The sequence below is a fragment of the Lissotriton helveticus genome (genome assembly GCF_964261635.1).
Source record: "Lissotriton helveticus chromosome 1_1 unlocalized genomic scaffold, aLisHel1.1 SUPER_1_unloc_6, whole genome shotgun sequence".
NCBI lineage: Eukaryota > Metazoa > Chordata > Amphibia > Caudata > Salamandridae > Lissotriton > Lissotriton helveticus.
The window spans coordinates 897,868-917,450 of NW_027611703.1; the positions used below are offsets into that span (position 1 = coordinate 897,868).

General features: G+C 44.4%; 1 protein-coding gene across 2 annotated transcripts in view; it reads right to left on the reverse strand.

Moving 5' to 3' along the window:
- The window catches only part of LOC144806291 (uncharacterized), a 50,323-nt gene that overhangs the window by 24,469 nt on the left and 6,271 nt on the right, over positions 1–19,583 (reverse strand). For both annotated transcript variants that reach the window (XM_078672682.1, XM_078672683.1), the window contains exon 3: positions 7,813–7,991. The gene's annotated coding sequence lies outside the window, so the exon portion shown is untranslated. The remainder of the gene's footprint in view (positions 1–7,812; positions 7,992–19,583) is intronic.

Sequence of the window (19,583 nt, forward strand, 5' to 3'; positions counted from 1 at the left end):
TTAACATTTTAATGATATCAGGATACGTGTATTCTCCCATACGGAGCATGTCTTTTAATTCACGGTGGAACCCTGCTGGATCTTTGTCATGACAGGGAATTAACTTCTTCATTTCTAAGAGTTCCATCTTTGTGATAGGGGTGTAAACAAATACCCGTTCTAGACCACCGCCCTCTTTCTTGACTGGATGTACTTCTCGTAACGGATTCTGTCTGTCTATGTAGAATGATTTACTTTCTGGGGGTGAGACGTGAACAAAATGTGGATTCAGAAACGTTCGGTATTTGTGGCACTGTTCTAGAATGACACTAATTAAATCGGTACCTAGACCTTTCCATCTGTACTGGAGTAACTCGTTCAATATATCATGTAAAGGACCTGGATCAGAATGTTGTTCCTCATACAGTGTAATGAGGTGTTGGATCATATACATACCCACCAGTCGCTGCTCGGCTGGGGGCAGTTTCAGAAACATTTGGGCCACTACTTCGTCTGGAAAAGTGGTAGAATCAGTAGTCCACCGGACTGCTGATTGGGCTAGTTCTTGTTCATGCATGGTACTAAGCTCACTATAACCTATTCGTAATTTCAAATGCGATCGGTAGCTTGGAATACTTGCTCAAGAGAACACTGTTCTGGTGCTGGAGGAGGAACAGCTTTCTTGTAATCTAGGCGTGAATGTCGGTCTGAAAGTCTAGTTCTACCTACATACGCTATTCTGCCGGGATTCTCGTTGTCTACCTCTTCTGTAGAAGAGTCATCTTCTTTCTCGGTTGCTTGTTTTGCTTCTCGTTTCTCGTGTATCGTTATGATTTCCCTACGAATTTTCTTGTACATACTCTCTATACAATTTTGTGTCTTGTGTTTTCCCTCGGCTATATTGTCACTCCACCTGGTCAGGACTTTCATTTCTTCTTGATCTTTTTCTGGATAATCTTGCTCTCTTATTAAACAGTTAATCAAAAACTTTAAAATCATGAGCTGAGTCTCGACCTTTCTTTGAACCATGGCTTCGTGAATACTTTCTGGATTCACTCCTGTACGGATAAAACGATATATTCTGTCTAGATGTTCTCCCATATCGGGCAGGGTGTCCAAATAGCCGGCAACCCTTCTTAAACGTAATGAATATATGACCATATGACCATCGCCTGGAACTGGATCATAACGACATTCAGTAAGTGCTCGCTTGATATCTGCGTATGTAGTCACTTTTGGTGTACGCTGTAACGCTAGTTCATGTAGTGTCATACGTCTTGGTTGAGGCGGGGTACGAGGAGAACTTCCCCCCGCGGCTCCTAAACTAGAATCATCGGTGTATACTGTACGTGCTGGTAGAGCGACTGGCAAAGCGGGTACATGTACTGTGGGCTGGGCCGGGGGTGCAGTAACAGGTGCTGTAACATTAACTGGACCCACGGGACCAACGGCTGGAGGAGCAGGAATTACATTATTAACAGGAGCAGGCGGAATAGGATTTGCATATTCTGGGACGGTATCGTCCAAATAGGACGAAAGAAAAATATCAGCTGCGGTCGGTTTATGACGTAGCTTAGTCGGGATCAATGGCGGCGGGAATTTACAGGGTGCTTCCGGGGTTGCTTTTGGCAAGCCCTCGGCAAGAAGAGGATACATACCCTTAATAAGGGCATTTCTCTGTCTGTCTGACTCTTCTGCTCTAACTCGTTCACCTTCTTCGATTAATTCCCTTTCTTGGGCTTTTTCTGCGGATTCCCTACTTAATTCTGTTTTTCTGAATTCTTTTTCGGTTCTTTTATGAGATTCTTTGCGCCATAACTCGATGGCATCTTTCTGGGACTGTCTGGCTTTCTTTTTCCATAATGCTTCTTCTACTCGCATGATGCACTCGGCATCCCATGTACCTGATACGGGCCATCTATATTTCTCTTCTAGTTCCTTAGTATAGTCCACCCATAAGTCTAGATATATTATGGCATCTAAGCCATGCTTGTGATACATAAAATGTCCTGGACTGTCCCTAGGAGGGACAGGAACTGCTTCTTCGAGTAACCCTTTTCTGGTCTTTAACTGACGTAACTTCGAGAACAGAGGCATTTCACTAATACACTTGAAACACAATACACAATAATCACAGTAATAATATAGCGAACAAAACTCTCATACCACGACATAAAAATACATGAATAACAGTTCGAACAGAAATACTACCTGATACACTGAAAACAGAACACATGAATTTCTCGAAAACGAAACTTACTAGAATTACTGGATGCACTGCTAAAACAGTACAGAACATACCGGTCCCATAAAGAGACAAGTCAGGACCCGCATCCACCTAGGTGAATACTTCGTACTCGATCTGCGTACCCAAACCCATCGGACCAGGACCACACTAATGGTCCTGTCTAGATACTTCCCCTGCGACGGTACTCACCGGGAAGCAGAAACTGGAAGGCCTCGGACTGGACTGGACTGCTACGACGTCGGACTACAAACTTCGGAAACTTCGGTTACAGGTGGGCCTCCGGATACTTCGGACCTTGCTCTCTCGGCTTGGGCTCTGGTCGGGACGAACCGCATTCCACACCGCTTCGTCTGGATGTCGGACCGCAGTTTCCGTCTCCTCCGTGGGCCTGAGGGAGACTTGAAGCAGAAATATCTGCCGGTGCGCAGTAGAGTTCCGTCACGGCTGCAGAGGGTCAGGGGGCCTGCGTGGCATCGCCAGCGCGTGAGGAAGGGGCTCATCCCTATTCGGGCGCCATTATGTGGTATATAAATAAATAATACCGGGACTATTTTTGAATTACACTAACAATAACAGATAGCTCAATAAATAAGAGGCAGGATCCGATGTGTCCGAGTCAAAAGGATTTATTCAGGCAAAAAGGAAGGGACTGGAACGGGACAGCCTGAAATAAAATAAGAAGGAAGGCAGCTGCACCATTTCATCGACAGTGCAGCATATATATAGTAATACATTACATTACATTGCATACAGTAGGCGTAGCTTATGACCAACGTAAGATAAGAAGGCATGGGTGGAGAAAGAAGGCGTGTACAGGGCGTGCATTGAGACATGTGATGTGAACGTCACAGAAGTGTCATGAATGGGGCGGAAACATGGAGCAGCTGGGACCTTTAACCTAGTGGTGCGCGCAAAACGAGCAATGACGTGTTACCAGGGAGAACTGGGGCTATGACTTCTGCGCTAGAAGAGGAGACTAAAGTCTACGGTGTCAGGACGACATGTACCTATAGCATATCTGGTATCTGGTGTTTGGAGTACATGTTGATAGAATCCAAAAGTTATCAGGGCAAAGGCTACTTGACACTAAGGCTGGTGCGTGCATCTATTCTACATGTATTGCGTGTGCTAGGAATATTCTATGAACATTAATACAGTATTTCTCTTGCATGGAGACAGAAAGACTAGACCATAGCCGAAACTGTTGATGCGGTTCAGTAGCTTAGGAATGCAGAGAAGGAGGGCTGGACTGATAACTAGAAGCATAACATACTCTTGGCAGACAGGCGGGCAGAGCCAGGCCGGGCCGGGCCGGGCACTGCGCGGTAGGAAGTAAGTGAAGGGTCAGGGATGCAGGTGGGGGCTGCATCGCTCCTCGGAGTGGGTTCAGGAGACTGGAGCTTGAATCTGGTGTCCGGGCCCCTTTTGAGGCCTAGAAACGGGGACAATTCAATGAATTAACGTGCACACTGTGAAACGTGGCAACATAGGCCTAATACTCGTTGCTTACACGAGAACTGGAAACTGGCATACTAGAGTTGGACACAACTATGATTGCGTCTTTAATCGATCATAGGGGAATACATATGCATATCGATCATGCACATATAGCATAGGATGGGGAACACGTAGGCACATACAACATGGCAAAATTTACTTTTCCACATCAGGACGTCTGGTATCACTGCCATGGACGGAACGGCATGTGTTTTTGTGTAGATTGCAGCAAAGACTGTACCCCAAGTGTCCCAGTCCTCCAGGTATTGTGCTATCCCCATTGGTAAACAGATTGTTAGAATCCTGTGTTTCTCATGAGGTGTACTATCGGGAAATACTGCCTCAATTTGAGTAATTCTTTGAGCTAACCAGAATGGAATTTGTTCCCTTTTTGTGGGTATTTTACCAATGACTGATTGTATAGTCTGTGGTGTCATTTTGTTTGTGTTCCCCTGGTGTGGGATGTGCTGTGGAATCCTTATAGCAGGTTGGACTGTTAAAGTCTGCATGACATATTGAACAAATTGTCTATATATTTTGATTAACTGTTGTAGCTGAACTAATAGTTCTGGGCCTGTCATTTTTTCAATGTAAGGATGTGGTGTATAGCTGGCTAGTACCGGCCAAGTTGCTCCTGGTCTACCTAGTGGACCGAGCCTGGTAATGTGATTTTGATGTTGTAGGGCGCCTTTAAACCAGAGCTGATGCTCTTGGCATGTTAATGGAATTTCAATATCCTCGAAAGGAATGTATTCCACTGGTGGTTCCTCTACTTTGTAGTAGTGGAACTCATGTGTTTCTGGATTTGCTGTGGGAAACAGAAACCGTGAACAGAATACCTCTGTCTGCAGATATTCATGTGCCTCTATAACAAATATTACCTTACCACCTCTTGATGATACACCATTTGTTATAAGCTTTATAGTGATGGCTTTCTTTACATTTACCAGGATGATTATGGCATCCGGGTCGGCTTCAGTAAAGCCTGTAGTATCTAAAATCGGTTGGCCTGCATTTACTGCAGCTCTAGCCCTTTCGTTGTCACTCATCTTGTTGACCGAAAGTTTGCAAAGCAAGTTTCAAGGAAACAAAGATAAGGTGCACAATATTTTTGGAACACTGTATCCTTCAACATTGAACAAACCAAAAACTAATACATAGGATTTTTCGTCATACTCAGTTATTGCGTATATTTTATCCTTTCACCCACTCCAGACGACTATTGGAGTATTTTACGTGAAAAAAGGGGTCTCTGTGAAAAGCATGGCTGAGTTACTCTAGTATCTAGCGTTAAATTAGTGCCTTACCAAACGTTGGGCGCAATGTAGTGTAGTTCCTATATTCCCAATAGGCTCTGCGCATTGGAATAATTTAAACTATAGAATTGACGTAGGACTTAGGTCGACTAGGTCTCTATCGAATATATTAGACTTAATTGTGAGTGCCAGCTGGCTCAGAGGTCACTAGAAACTTTCTCGAATTCACAAGTAGGGATTCGTTTCTGACAACCGCATAAACATGACAACTTTGTTTCCCCAAGATAAACGTATCTCTAGAGTCGTGAAACAATAGATAGATATTTCACTCAGTCAGTCGTGCATGCTTCGTTTCCCCAGAGGTGCAGAGAAATAGAGAGATGGACGTTTTCAATAAAAGGTATTTATTGAACAGTCTTCTTTCTCATGCAGAAGAAATGAACTGCTACAATCGTAATACTGGTTGTAAAGTATAATGCGTACAGCAAGAAGAGTATCATGAAATAATACTGTAAAAGCATGATATGGTTTCTAAGCCACAGAATACATACATAAATAATAAATACTAAAAAAGTACTCAACTGGTGCTTCTAAAATACGCCTACCCCAATGTACTTAACCTAGGTCTAGTACAGGGGAAGAAGTAAGTGAGGTGTAGCATAGGTTTAGTATTCTTTGCCAAGAATCTATCCAAGATTTCTCTTAGGGTCTAATCAGCTCCATACCTTGGTTTAAAATGAAGGAAGTCTGGTATCTCTCGGTTTCAGGACTCGATTTCCCAACACCCCGCAAGGGGAGTTTGGAAACACTGGAGCTGGATTTCTCGGCAAGAGAAAAGACAGGGTCTCTCTCAGTGCATCTGCTGGAGGGTTGGCTTCCTTCGGCACTTGCTGCTGCGAGCTGTGTTGGGTAGGTAGATAGTCGAACTGCTCCAAACCACTGTGTGTTTGCTAGGGCAAGTGTGGGCATATTTACACCATGAAGGATGCCGTGTTTGACGTAAGGTTGGACATAATAACGTCATCAAAGACTCGCAGTTCTTTGAAAACTCCATGAGTTCTTGGACAAATCAATTTTCAAGCAAGGGGAAGTCCCTGACTGCTGAAGGCGAGTTTTTCCAAGAAATCGTTGTGGATTTTTGGAATTAGTGGAACTAGCCATGCCTTATTTGGACTGCATGGACTAAGTCTAAATATGGTTATGATTTCTATGCCTATATAAGGACAAGGTGATTTATACCTATATATGGGCATAAATCGGGAAAATTACACTAGGGTCCTAAAATGCTATACAACACCCACTCCACTTTAATATGTTCAACATTACTAAATTATAAGCATTTAAAACATATCTAAGGCATTTGTTTACAATCCCACAAAAAATACATAAAATGCACTTGAAATGGCTGCACACGAAAAATGAGCATTTGTACCGTACGCATTTGTAAAGGCAATGGTTATATTCAAAGCATATAGTTTGACATTGGCAATGCTACCGAATGAATCACTGAATGACATTTCATGAAAAATGGCTCTTAAATACAGGAGAAAGGGTCGAGATCATTTCATAGCAGAATATATAAACTGTTTTGGTTTAAGGACAAGTTAAAATATTGTCTCTTGGAAGCAATTCAAAGAATTCTTCTTCTCTAAGAATAATTCTACTTTAAGCAAATTACTTTGTGGTACAAATTATTTTTACAATTTTGGAAAAAGTCAAATCGTAGAGAAAAAAAATAGACACACATGAACATTCAAGAACATGAGTTTCTGGAAAACTATCAAGCACTCTATCAGAATCAGCCACCCTTCACACCCAGGAATTATTCAGTCTTTGGAGGGTGAATTGCACGTGGTATAAGAGGAACACTACATGACTCAAAGCTCACTTCTCAGGGATGTACTGAAATGCCAGCCTCAGGGCACACTTAGCCAGCTCTTCACCTCCTCCTCCTCAAACTGTTGACCAGCTATCAGGGCAAATGAGCCTGCAGCAAAGCATCAATGGCTTGGTTCCACACCAGACCAGGCAAGGTGGTCAACTCCATACTCCTCTGAGTCAGTAAGCACTTTGGTCGAACCAGTCCTAACCCCACATGAATGTGTCCCATCACAACTATTTTAATGGTACTAAGTTATGTTCCTGCCAAATGATTGAGTCAAAAATTTAAAGGTTTTACTATTATCAGTCGATAAACACAAAACACCAGCACCACCCTATAAAGTAGGGGCTCTCATCTGGTTATCAACCAGAAATATCCAGTTTGAAGGCCCCAAGAAACTAAAACTTAGGTTAATTGGCCCCTTTCCCATAAATAACATTTTGAATCCAGTTTCAATGAGATCAACTTTGCCCTCGGAATATGCCATCCACCTAGTTTTTCATGTATCTTTGCTCAAACCACATGATCCCTCCACACGAAAAGACAACCCTCCTCCACCTGTTGTAGTTGGAGACAATATTGCATATGAAGTAAATCGCATTATAGATGCAAAACATATACATGGTCGATTACAGTATTTAATTGGCTGGAAGGGTTATAATGTGTCAGAAAGATCCTGGGAACCAGAAACACATGTACATACTCCAAGATTGGTCAGATCTTTCCATGCCTTGCATTTGGAAAAACCCTGTCACATACGAAGACCTGGGGGGGGGCCGGAGGCATTTCCAGCATGTGTAAACGGTCTTGGCATGTACACGTGAATTACTTGGGAAAGATCTAAGGCCCAAATCACCTTCACATGCACACGTGAGAAAACATGAGACCCAAAGCTATTTAAACTCCACCAACTTGGTTCCCGATGCTTCGCTTCGTGCCTAAACACTCACCTGACTCCGGACCTGGGTGGCAGATCATCCGAAGCTTTTCAGTGCTCCACCCTGCTTCCTTCCCTGTCTTCACTCAGAGTCTTCGGCTGTGTTCTTGCTGTTCGGAGCACATTTAAGACGTTCCTTCCTGTTTCTGAATTTCTGGCTCCAAATCCTCTCCCAGCACGGTTTCCGATTTCCTGCAAAAGATAAAAGAAAAGAGATTCAACAAAGGGTTGCCAAGCAACACCACGCTCTGAATGGTAAAGCGTTAGCATGCTTGAACACATACCAGTAAGAATTTAAACTTTATCAGAACTGTGGCAGACCTCTTGACCTTCTATAAATCAAGAGAACGTTTTGAAACTCTTCCTGAAACAATCCAAGGACTTTAAGGACATTGAGTAAGTGAAGACTGTTAAAGTAAAACGGACATTTGTGTAAATACCTTGAGTCTGATTAGAAGACTGAAAGGGAACAGAGAGCTTGATTGTTATTATCATTTATATATATTTAATGTGAAATTACAGAGCAAATATTGTAAAGGAAATCAGTAACTCTTGATAATTTGAGCACACAGATTATTAGTGCACCTGTAGTGTTTTTTTTTGTTTATTCTTTCTTTTAGTTTCAAGATTCCTTTTGAGAAATGGTCAAGGGTAATTAAGATTTCCAAAGGAGATGTTTGACCTAAGTAGTGATTTAGGGTGTTCAGATTAATCGGGTACATTTATCAGATTATACACGAGCTGAAAACTGAAGCCCAGTAACACTTTGCCTTTCTCGAGAGACATTCTACACAACTGAATTGTCCAGTCGGTCTACAAGAATCCAGTGTGTCTTCTCTTTTCTCTCGTCCCTATTTCCCCCCCCTCCCCTGGGGTTCGATCAGGGCGGCAAGTGAATACTAGAATATTAGTGGAGAAGCGTGGCTCAGTGGTTAGAGGCGGCAGACCCGGAAGCTGAGATCGGCCGTGGACCAGGGTTCGACTCCCCGCCTCGGTGGGTCTCGGGCTCAAAAATTCCACGGACTCGACAATTCTCGCTCCGGTGCCTACTCAACTTACGGGGTCACACTCTGCGACTCTGGGCAATAGCTTGCTTAATCTCCACTACGGCCCCTCGCGGCGGGATGCCTGGCTTTCACCTTGTGGATACCCTGCCGGGGTATCTCACAGGGGAATACCAGGACGGGTTCCCTAAGCAAGCGCCTTGATGCCTTCGGGTGATACGTGCGCTATATAAGTCGCAATACATTTACATTTACATTTACTATCCTTGCCTCTCTGATGGAGTTCAGAGGGAGTTTGGTAATAGCAGCATCAAGGAAGGAACAAACCGGAGTACAGGTGGGTGAATTCTTGACACCCTGGGCCCCGGGGACCGCCACCTCCAAGGGGCTTTGGGGGGCCGCGCAGCCCCCATTCTAGAGCCCTTGATGGCCTGGGGACCATCAACCCCTAGAGCCAGCTGCAATGTCTCCCGCTATGCCATAGCAAACTCTGCTTTGCTTCTTGGAAGCGAGAGCAGGAAACCTGCTCTCGCTTCCAAGAAGCAAAGAAGAATTGCTTTTCGGCAAGGGGAGCTGCATGTTAGCAGCTCCCCTTGCCCAAAAGCAATTATGGCTCCCGCAGGAGGCGAGGAGCCGGCAGGGACCGTGGGGGCATTGGGGCTCCCTCCAAATTAAGGGTCAGCCCCTGGGGATGGGGTCCCTGGGGCCAGAAATGGCACGGGAGGGGGGGGCCACAAAGCCCCCTCTCCTTTAGTTTAGATTTTTTTTTAATGGAAGGGCAGCCCTGGGGGATGTGGTCCCCGGGGCTAGAGGTGGCCCAGGGGAGTGAGGCCACGCTGCCCCCCTCTCGGCAATTTTTATTTTTTTTACACAAGGCCAGGTCCTGGGGGATTGGGTCCCCGGGGTCACAAGTGACCCAGGGGACCCTCTCCCTGCAAATAAATAAATAAAACAAGGACAGGCCCCGGGGGATGGGGTCCCCGGGGCCAATAGTGGCCCAGGGAAGCGAGCCCACACGGCCCCCTTCCTGTTTTTTTAAATGCTCAGACCCTGGGAGATGAGATCCCCAGGGCCCAAAAAATGTTAATAGAAGGCGGGCCTCACAGCCCCCTTCTAAAAAACGAAAAAGAAAACCGAAGCTGGATCTCGTCGGAGGCCCCGCACCCTTCTTGCACCACTTGAAAACACGCCTTCTGGCGTGTTTTGGGTTGGGGGATGAAGTCCCCTCGCATCTTATGGGTCCTTAGGGGCCAAATAGCCCACCAGGTACCTCCAGCAAGCACCACACAGTGGGATTGCTGAGAGGTGGTCCGAGGCCACGTCTTTTTTTACACCACTTTGCAAACGCGCCTTGAGGCGCATTGCTGATGGGGCAATGAGGTTCTGTTGTGTCCTGGGGCCCTCAGGACTAAAGTGAACTTCATCCCCTGAGCAGCAGTGTGCCAGTAGTCGCGTTTGCAGAATGGTGTAAAAAGGTGGCATGGCTTTGAACACTCTCAGCAATCCAGCTGTATGGGACTTACTGGAGGTAACAGGAGGGCTAGTTGGCCTTGAGGGACAGGGCACTGTCGCAATTAAAGCTCACATGTGATCAATGGCAGTGGTCTGCAATTTCTGAGACTCTGGCTTTACTGCCTCACTGATGAGTGATCCTATCCACTTACGGGTACTCACTGACACCCAATGTGCTCCTCAGCCCTTACCGCTACACTCAAAGATATCAATTTATAATAGGATCTTCCAGTTAAGCCATAGGCTAGTTAGTAGATTCTCTCTTTCTCAATCTATGCAGCCTCCATTTGTAACTGCTTCGACTGCCTACTCTTTGGAGTGCAGCACGTTGGCAATCAAAGTCTTGTATCGATCATGATTACTGGACTATTTATACTTCACAGATGTGCCTGCGATTACTCTGTGGCATACTTTTTCCCCAAAACAGCAGTCTACAGACAGCATTTCCTTGTGAGAACTAGTTGGCACTGAAAGTCGATGTATCATTCTATTGTGAGATAATTTCAAACTGTTTATCCTGAATTTTTTTAATAGATCAATATTGCTGCTTTTTCTTTATTCCCACCACCTACAAGTGGTGTAATTGTTTTGATTTTTGTTGTACTCAATGAGAAGATGGATACTTCATGTAAGATAGTTCAAGTTCCTTTATTTAAGTTAGTTAGTTAAGATATAAAGGAAAACCCCATCAGGAGCAGCTGTCCTGCTGCTGAGCCCTCACTCAACTGACATTCACAGCACATCAACATTCCAATCATCTAACATTCCACACATCATACATACAAGCTGAGCAGCAGGGAAACACAAGTTACAACATATCTCCCTTCGTTATGGGTACAATTGCATAAAGCAATAAAACGGTTGTCAATAAGATGCACTCTAGTACACAAAGTCAAAGATATTAAAACAATGTACCAAAGTATAAATTAACAACACATACAATACATTTTAACACATCCCGCAGCGCATTACTTCCTGAAATGAACAACTATCTTCATCCTACATCCTTATGCAACTAATTATACAAGTTGGCCAGACCAGTATAACAAGCAAGACACAAAGGAACAAACTTAACGCAACAACTCATCCATACTACGGGAAACCACACACACACCCAAGCATACCTCAGCATGCACACAACAAGTACAACGTAGCCAGGAAACCACGTGCACACAACAAACCCAAACTGGACATATGCGGCAAACAACTTGTGCTAATGAGTGGCTCAACAACCTGACGCCAACTCACACGCAAGAACCATTGGGAACAAACACAACCAAAGGGTGACCATATACCACATAGCCCCCACAAACATGAGTAATGAGTCGCCAAACATCCAGAAACACTAACACACAACGGAAGTTGTGTAACAACTCTTGCTAAATTAACATCAACACCCAGACCATATACCACATAGCCCCCACAAACATGAGTAATGAGTCGCCTAACTTCTAGAGACACTCACACACAACACCAGTTGTGTAACAACTCTTTGGTGAAACAATCACCGACACCAAAACAAAATAACCAATGAGTGACCATATACAGCATAGCCCTCAAATAACCAAGTGACCACATACCACATAGCCACTACAAACATGAGTTAATGAGTCGAGACACACTCACACACAACATAAGCTGTGTAACAACTCTTGCTAAATAAACTTCAACACCTAAACAACACAACCAAGGGATGACCATATACCACATAGCCCCCACAAACATGAGTAATGAGTCTCCTAACGTCTAGAGACACTCACACACAACCCCTGTTGTGTAACAACTCTTGGTGAAACAATCACCAACACAAAACAAAATGACCAATGAGTGACCATATACAGCATAGCCCTCAGATAACCAATGAGTGACTATATACCACATAGCCACAACCAACATGAGTTAATGAGTCGAGACACACTCACACACAACATAAGTTGTGTAACAACTCTTAAGGAAACAATCACCAACACCAACATAGCCCTCGCACAGGAAGCAACATATGAGACATTCCCTAGATCTCCGCTCATACACAAAACCAAAAGTGAAACAGCTCCTATATCTCCACTCACACACAACAGCAAACTACACCCATCCTCAAGCACCCATAGCATTGTACTGTAAGTGATATTCAGCGACAAATGTCTCATCAGAGTATCCGCAGTGTCGTGATGACAATATGGTTCTCCAATGCAGATACAGTTTTGCTCCTCTTCATCACTTGGACAGTAAAGTTCTTCATTGCGAATTATTTTCCACAGGCAGAGTCTAATATTTCTCCAACTCGCTTCTTAAGCTGAGACTGAGGTACTCCCTTCCTCTTCCAACAAGGTAAACAAAACTCATAACCGCTCCACTCACCAAGATTTGTCTCAATATCGCGTTCCTTCACAGAAACGCAATGCTTCAGCAAGACGCTGCAAAACACGTTGCTCCTCTTGTTACCGCTTCACTCACCGAGTTTTGCATTAATAACACGTTCCTTCTCCGAGACGCGATGTTTCTGTAAATCACTGTGAGACGCGACGCGATGACTCTGAGAGACGCGTTGCTTAGCAACGAAATATTTCCCAAAATGCCTGCCACGTAGCATCGTTGCATCACTACCGCTTCCTGCTGTGACGCCAACATCCAGCTCTCGACTGAATCACAATGCTGAAGGCCCGATTCGAAAGATATCATGGAGAAGATTCCAACTGTGAGTCAGGCTCGCGTTTGTCTGCTCGAGCCACCGTTCATCTTACTTTCAATAGATGCTTTGATGTCACAGTTTCTACCGCTCAAGCTACGCTTTAATTAATTTCCAAAAAAAAGGCTTTCCCTCACAGTTTCAATAAGTCTCAGTTCATTCTCTGCTTGGAGCACACTTTTCTTTTAAACAGTAACAGCACTAATCTCTACAGCCTTGCCACAGTTTTATTTTCCTTTTTAACAGTCACAGAGCACACTTTCCTTTAGGCAGTAACAGCGCTAATCTCTTCAGCCTCGCCACAATTTTATTTTCCTTTTAACAGTCATAGCGCTAGTTCAGCCTCTGCCTTGTCAAAGTTATTTTTTTTTAACTGTCCCAGCGCTGTTCTCTTCTGCCTTGACAAAGTTTTATTTCCTTTTAAACAGTGACAGTGCTAATCTCCAGCACTAATCTCTTCCCTTCTGACAGTTACAGTCACAGAGCTAATGTCTTTTGCCTTATCAAGATGCCATATACTGATCTTCAGACAGACTACAGTGATACTCCACACTGCTGCTGGTAAATTAAACAAATCCAATCTGGCAAACTTTAGTTTCAGGGCGACCGATGTCAGGGTCACTGATGGGGTTTGTTTGCCAGTCACACACGCACTTTTCGTCAAAACTTAAATTTTCTTTTTTTTACCTTTAGTCTTCTTTCTCCCTCTTCACCGGTACCTTATCTCTTCTTTCCTTGGCAAGAATGAATTTTTCATATAGTCTTTTTCCTTTGCACGCGTTGATTCTTTTCAGAAAAGTCCCCAAATGTCGCCAAAATGTTGTACTCAATGAGAAGATGGATACTTCATGTAAGATAGATCAAGTTCCTTTATTTAAGTTAGTTAGTTAAGATATAAAGGAAAACCCCATCAGGAGCAGCTGTCCTGCTGCTCAGCCCTCACTCAACTGACATTCACAGCACATCAACATTCCAATCATCTAACATTCCACACATCATACATACAAGCTGAGCAGCAGGGAAACCCAAGTTACAACAATTTTCATTAGTAAATCCCGTACAAAAGACATTGCTACCTGCGCCTGGTTATAGTATTCATGAAAAGTACGTCAATTTGTGAGAAAAAAACCTTTAACATCACAAATTCCTTCAATGCAGCCTTTCTTCTCATTCCACTTTACTTTCTCTCCTTACATGTCTCTCACGAATGTGGGCCCTCTTCTATCCTTTTCAGCCTCTCATTCCCTCACTCTAGTGGTCCTTCATGCTCTTACTTTATCTCTTACTTTCTCTTTCTAGCTTCTCACTTTCTTTTTCCCGTATTATCTCACTGTTTTCTTTTAACTCTCTTCCTCTTTTTCAACAGCCTTTTTTTCTTTCAATCTTGTTTTTTTCTCACTCTTTTTCTTCTTGCTTTTACTTTTTGTCTCACTGTCTGTTGTATTTTCGCTCTCTTGATCTTGTTCTCTTCTAGCCCTGCTGCTCTTTTTATCCCTCTGTTCTTCTCTCATCCTCATCTTTGTCTCTTTTATCTCTCTCTTAATTTTTGCCTTATTTGCTCTTCTTCTCAACCATTGTCTGCATCACCCTCTTTCTGTCCTCTTTTTCACTCTGTTCTCTGATACTTTTGGGTTTCCTCTTGCTCTCCCTTCTCATCTTTCTCACTCTCCACCCTACTTGCAGAGTGTGCACCTTTAAGCACTCTGAATAAGGGGGACATCATATCTGACAATCTCTGGCTGATATCCATCATCTCACAAATTCTAAATGCTAACCTTTGACTTTTTCACTCTATTCTATAATTCCCTTCATTTTGCAGTCACTTTCATGTTAATTTGTTTCTCTTTTGCTCTGGTTCTTACCCTATTTCATTCTCTCATGCTATTTCTCACTTAGTTTTCAGATTCTCTTAGTCTATCTTTCTATCTCTTTTGCTATGTTCGTCACACATAAGACTACCAGATTTTGAAAACAACAAAAAAACTGTAAATTTCAAAAACTAAAAGAAGGACGACTATTTTACATCAACTGAGGGGTATGGAATGACAGTGCTTATCAACATCGAAATGCCAAGGAAATAAATAAAATGCCATTTTAAAGACCGTTTCATACCTGCAAATTAAATTGCTTTCTGATCACAGAAACTAGCCAGTCCTCCTTTTGAATACATAAAAATGTGCCTCTTTCAGCTAGCCCTCTAAGAAAACAGGGACACAAGACAAATTTCTTGAATTTTGAAAAACTGGGGTTGTCCTGGTGAATCCGGGGCACCTGGTCACCTTAATCACACACGCACTTCATAACCTTTGTTTCTCCTTTGCTGTTTCTCGTTCTGTTTTTCTACAACATTCACTCTTTTTTATATCCCCATTTTCTCTCTTGCTTTGGTTTCTTCTATCTATTCTCTGCATATCAGGTTTCAGAGAGGCCCTTCCGGATCGCAGAGTTGAAAGGGTCTTATCTAATGTATGGTTCATATGAGGGCAGATGGAGTCACATGAGGGCACATAAATGTAAACAGCCCAGTGCAACCAACTCTCAGGGCACTGAAGGTTAGGGGTCAAAGTGCAAAATGCTCCTAGGACAGAGAACATAGGCACATCTATTATTAGTGCAGCAGGCACAGTGGCACCAGGGCTGAAGAAGAGGTAAGAGCCGGGGGCGTGGCCAAGCCAGAGACCAAGATGGTCGCTCGGCTTTGAAGCTCCGCCAGCAGTCGTTGCAACAACGTGATGTCCCGCTATCCAGCGAGGCTACCGGGCAGGGAAAAGACACCATAATGCAGCGGAAGGGATCCTGATATAAAGTCTCCCTGCGGTGCTGCGAGAAAACCACCGGAACGGCAGAAATCGGCGACTCCAGCCGGACGGACGACTTTCAAGATGGCGGCATCGACGATATGAGGAGACTCCGGGTGCAGCAGCGGAGGGACTGAGCCAGCAGCTGGGGTGCTGCGAGTCACCGGGCCACCGGCCGGATCGTTGAGCGGCCACAATCTGGGCAAAGCGGCGCTCGGTACTGGCGGGAGGTCCGTTTGACCTTCGGCGGTCTGAGCGCGGCACTCTTATGTCTGCGCTGATCGTAGGGGCACACAGGTACGGTGCCTGTGATTGCTCCCCCGTCGACACCTGGTACAGCATTTCCAAAGCACCCTTGGGGATCTCCTCCCTGCATATGCACTCGCTCGGCCGCGGCCTGCGCTGTTCTCCCTCTCTTCTCCCGCAGGGCTCCGTTTTTGTAAGGCTTCTTGGCATGTCTGCGCTGCTCCCGGAGCGAAAAACTGAATCCAAACTTCAGCAGTGTCTGCGCCCCAGCCACCAATTTATGCTGTAGCAAACTTGAAACATTAACTGTCCACTGCACATTGCCTTGTCTTCAAACAACCTGCTTCGTGGAAGTACTGTGCCTCGACCACTACTGCGCCACAAGCTCCATTATGGGAGACAATAGTGAAATACCCAAAACCTCCCCTATTGCCAGGAAAATACAAACACGGGTTAGATGCCCATTCCTTAGTAGCTGACACAAACTAATACACTTTAAGTTTCTTCGTAGGATATACATTACCCCCTCCAGACTCCACAGGATAGACCCTGCCAGGCCGCACCATTGTGCAAGATGCAACGCTCCAAATGCAGACTTCGCCCCCCTCGCCTGGACCTGTCCACGCAAACACTCATACTGGGTAGGAATACATAAGATAGTGAGTGGCATGGTTAAGGTACCGATGACCCCCTTGCCCGAGATTGCTCTGTTGGGATATGTAAAGCAGTTCCCACTGGCAATTCGCAGGTTTGTTGCCATAAGCTTACTACTGGCCAAAAGGGAGGTATCCATTCATTGGGGTGGCAGAACAGCACCATCGATGAAGGGATGGCTGAAGAGCATGGCGTCCTGTTCCACAAACAGCGACCTATACGCAATAACGGTCCCCCCACCTCCAGGCCCAAAGATATCTGGGGACCTTTCAGAACATACCTAGAGGCGCAGCGACAAGACCCCCTACCCAGAAAGAACAGCGCATAGTCCCAACAGGGGTGGGTTAGACTGTCCCGAGATACATGTCAATAATCAACTACACCGGATGCTAAACTCCTTTTTTGATGTCGGTACAGTTGATGTATCCCTATGTCATGTTTGTAAACACCGTTTATGTGAATTAGAGTCAAGAACGATTGTAACAGAAAATATGTTAGCAGCCGAGGGACTTGCTTTATGTAACATGTGATCACTCTGTGGCATTGATTGAACCCTTGACAGTGTGTATTATGTCTACCTGTACTTGCCAAAGGATTTTACTTGTCCTAGTGTACTTCTTTACTCATACCTAAACGCAAAATAAAGTTTAAAAAAAATAAGGGGTAAGAGCTCACTGAAGCCTACCCTACGCCCACACAAGAGCAGCAATCATTAGTGAAGCAGGTGCAAGGAAGCTCACCATGGTGCAATTTCTGTAATCAGATGTAGGATAGATATATAGCCAATCACCGCTGCATGCAAGACCGTCTGTCTATCAGATCGGATAGATGGCTTTGCATACCCGACGAGACTACATGCTAGGACTTATCAAAGGCAATAATCCTTTCATGCTTTTATCTGACTGGATGCGATGGTGATTACCAGCTTATTGATATTGCATCTCTTAATAAGAATAAGCGACTTGGTGTTCTTCAATAAAACTATTTCAATATGGATCGAAGGAATTAAATCAATCATGAATGATACGGTGATTGCCTATATATCTATACTACATCTGATTACAGAAATAGCACCTTGGTGAGCTTCTATAAAAGACTATTCCAACCCTGATGAAGTCCATGTTGGACGAAACACGTTGGCTGGGCTGATGCGTTTGAGTACAAATAAAGAATACATTGAAAAAAAGAAATCTCAAGACTGCGCTGTATTTTCTGATTTGGTGGAACTTATAATATTTTGTATAGTTTGAAAAGGAAATGAGGTTTAATTACATGCTTGAGCATAATTGATTTAGGAATCTAGTAATAACTGTATGCTCCTTTTCAGAATTTGACAATCCTAGTCAGTATAAGGCACAAGCAACCCCCATATTTAAACTGTGGTCAACCCCATGGTAGCTTGGCACAGAGCAGTCAGGCTTAATTTAGAGGCAATGAGTAAATATTTGTGCAACACTTCAAACAGTAAAACAGCGTAAACAGCACACAAAATCAACACCAGGTTAGAAAAATAGAGCTCAATTTAATCAACAAATCGAAACCCAAAGACAAAAATCCAATCAGTATAACCGGAGATATGAATTTTTAAAGTATAAACTTCTATACAGCACCTAAAAACATAAAGCGTCAACCGAGGCAATCTGGTCATGCTGGACCAGGTTAAAGTAAAAAGTTCAAACTGATCACGATGGAGCGCGAATTAGATAGAGCCCCAGATTAGTTCAGCTGAAGGTTTTACCCTCTCAAGTTTTGAGCCAAGAGCCCCGTTCGCATTGGAGAGGGTCGCAGGGAGTAAGGTGAGAGTTGATGGCGGTGGTGTACATGGCACAAAGAGCAGGCCAGGTGTCGCAGAAGGTCGGGCTGGAGCTTTACGTTGTTGGTCTTCCAGATCGATTGATGCTTTCCGTGCAAGGGGATAGGCGGCAGGGGCTCGTGCTGAAGTTCCGTGCGAGCAGTGGGATTCCGGTGCGAATGGGTTCATTTCCACTCATGAAGAGTTCAAAAGTTTGATTTAGGAGCCCACCGAACCACAGCAAGGGTCTTGGGCCTGAGAGGCACCATTTGGGAGCAAGGAACGCGCTGAAGACTGGTCCAGGCACTTCCACAAAATGAATGGGAGGTCAGGAACAGCACCAGCCCTCACTGCACAAGCTTCTATTGATTGTAAATACAAGAGCATGGCTTTAACCTGTTTATTGCAGCGGCAATTCCGCTGCGGTGTGGGCGTTCCAATGCGCAGGCGGGGCTGTGTCGGCTAACGGACGTGCACAGCACTACTGAGGTAGTGCTTGCGACGGCCGTTGGCCAACGCATGCACGCAAGGGTTAAAAAAAATATTTGCTGAAAACCCCAGATCAGCCAAATTAAAAGATGCTCATGTGGACACACTTGTGTCAAAAACTTATTTTATAGATGCGGTCAGCAAGTGGGTAATGTCTGTGGTTGCGGTGGCTCAGGAGAAAGGTGAGAATGTGCAACTTGAGATTCGCGGACTACGGCGGCACTCAGAATCATGCCTGAAGCCTCCAAAAGCAGCCCGCCGGAGCCTGAGGAATTGCCAGTTCTGAGTTGCAAGCTGCAACAGTCTTTAGTCTACAGACCTGAGGACATGTGACTGGGAGCCCCAAGGCCACGACGAGCCTCCAACAGCCTGGTCGCAGGGCATTGGATTTATTTAGGCATTTTTTATAGCGCATACTTTACCCAGCGGTGTCAGAGCGCTTTACAATAGAGCGAAGTATATAGGATTAGATATTATGGCAACATATTTACAGAGTATAAATCCACCAAAAATGACACGATACAAACTAAAGTTGGAGCGATTAGGGTTCCAAAAAAACACATTCCAGAGTTGAAGCGTAAGGACAAAGTAGTCTCCAGTGAG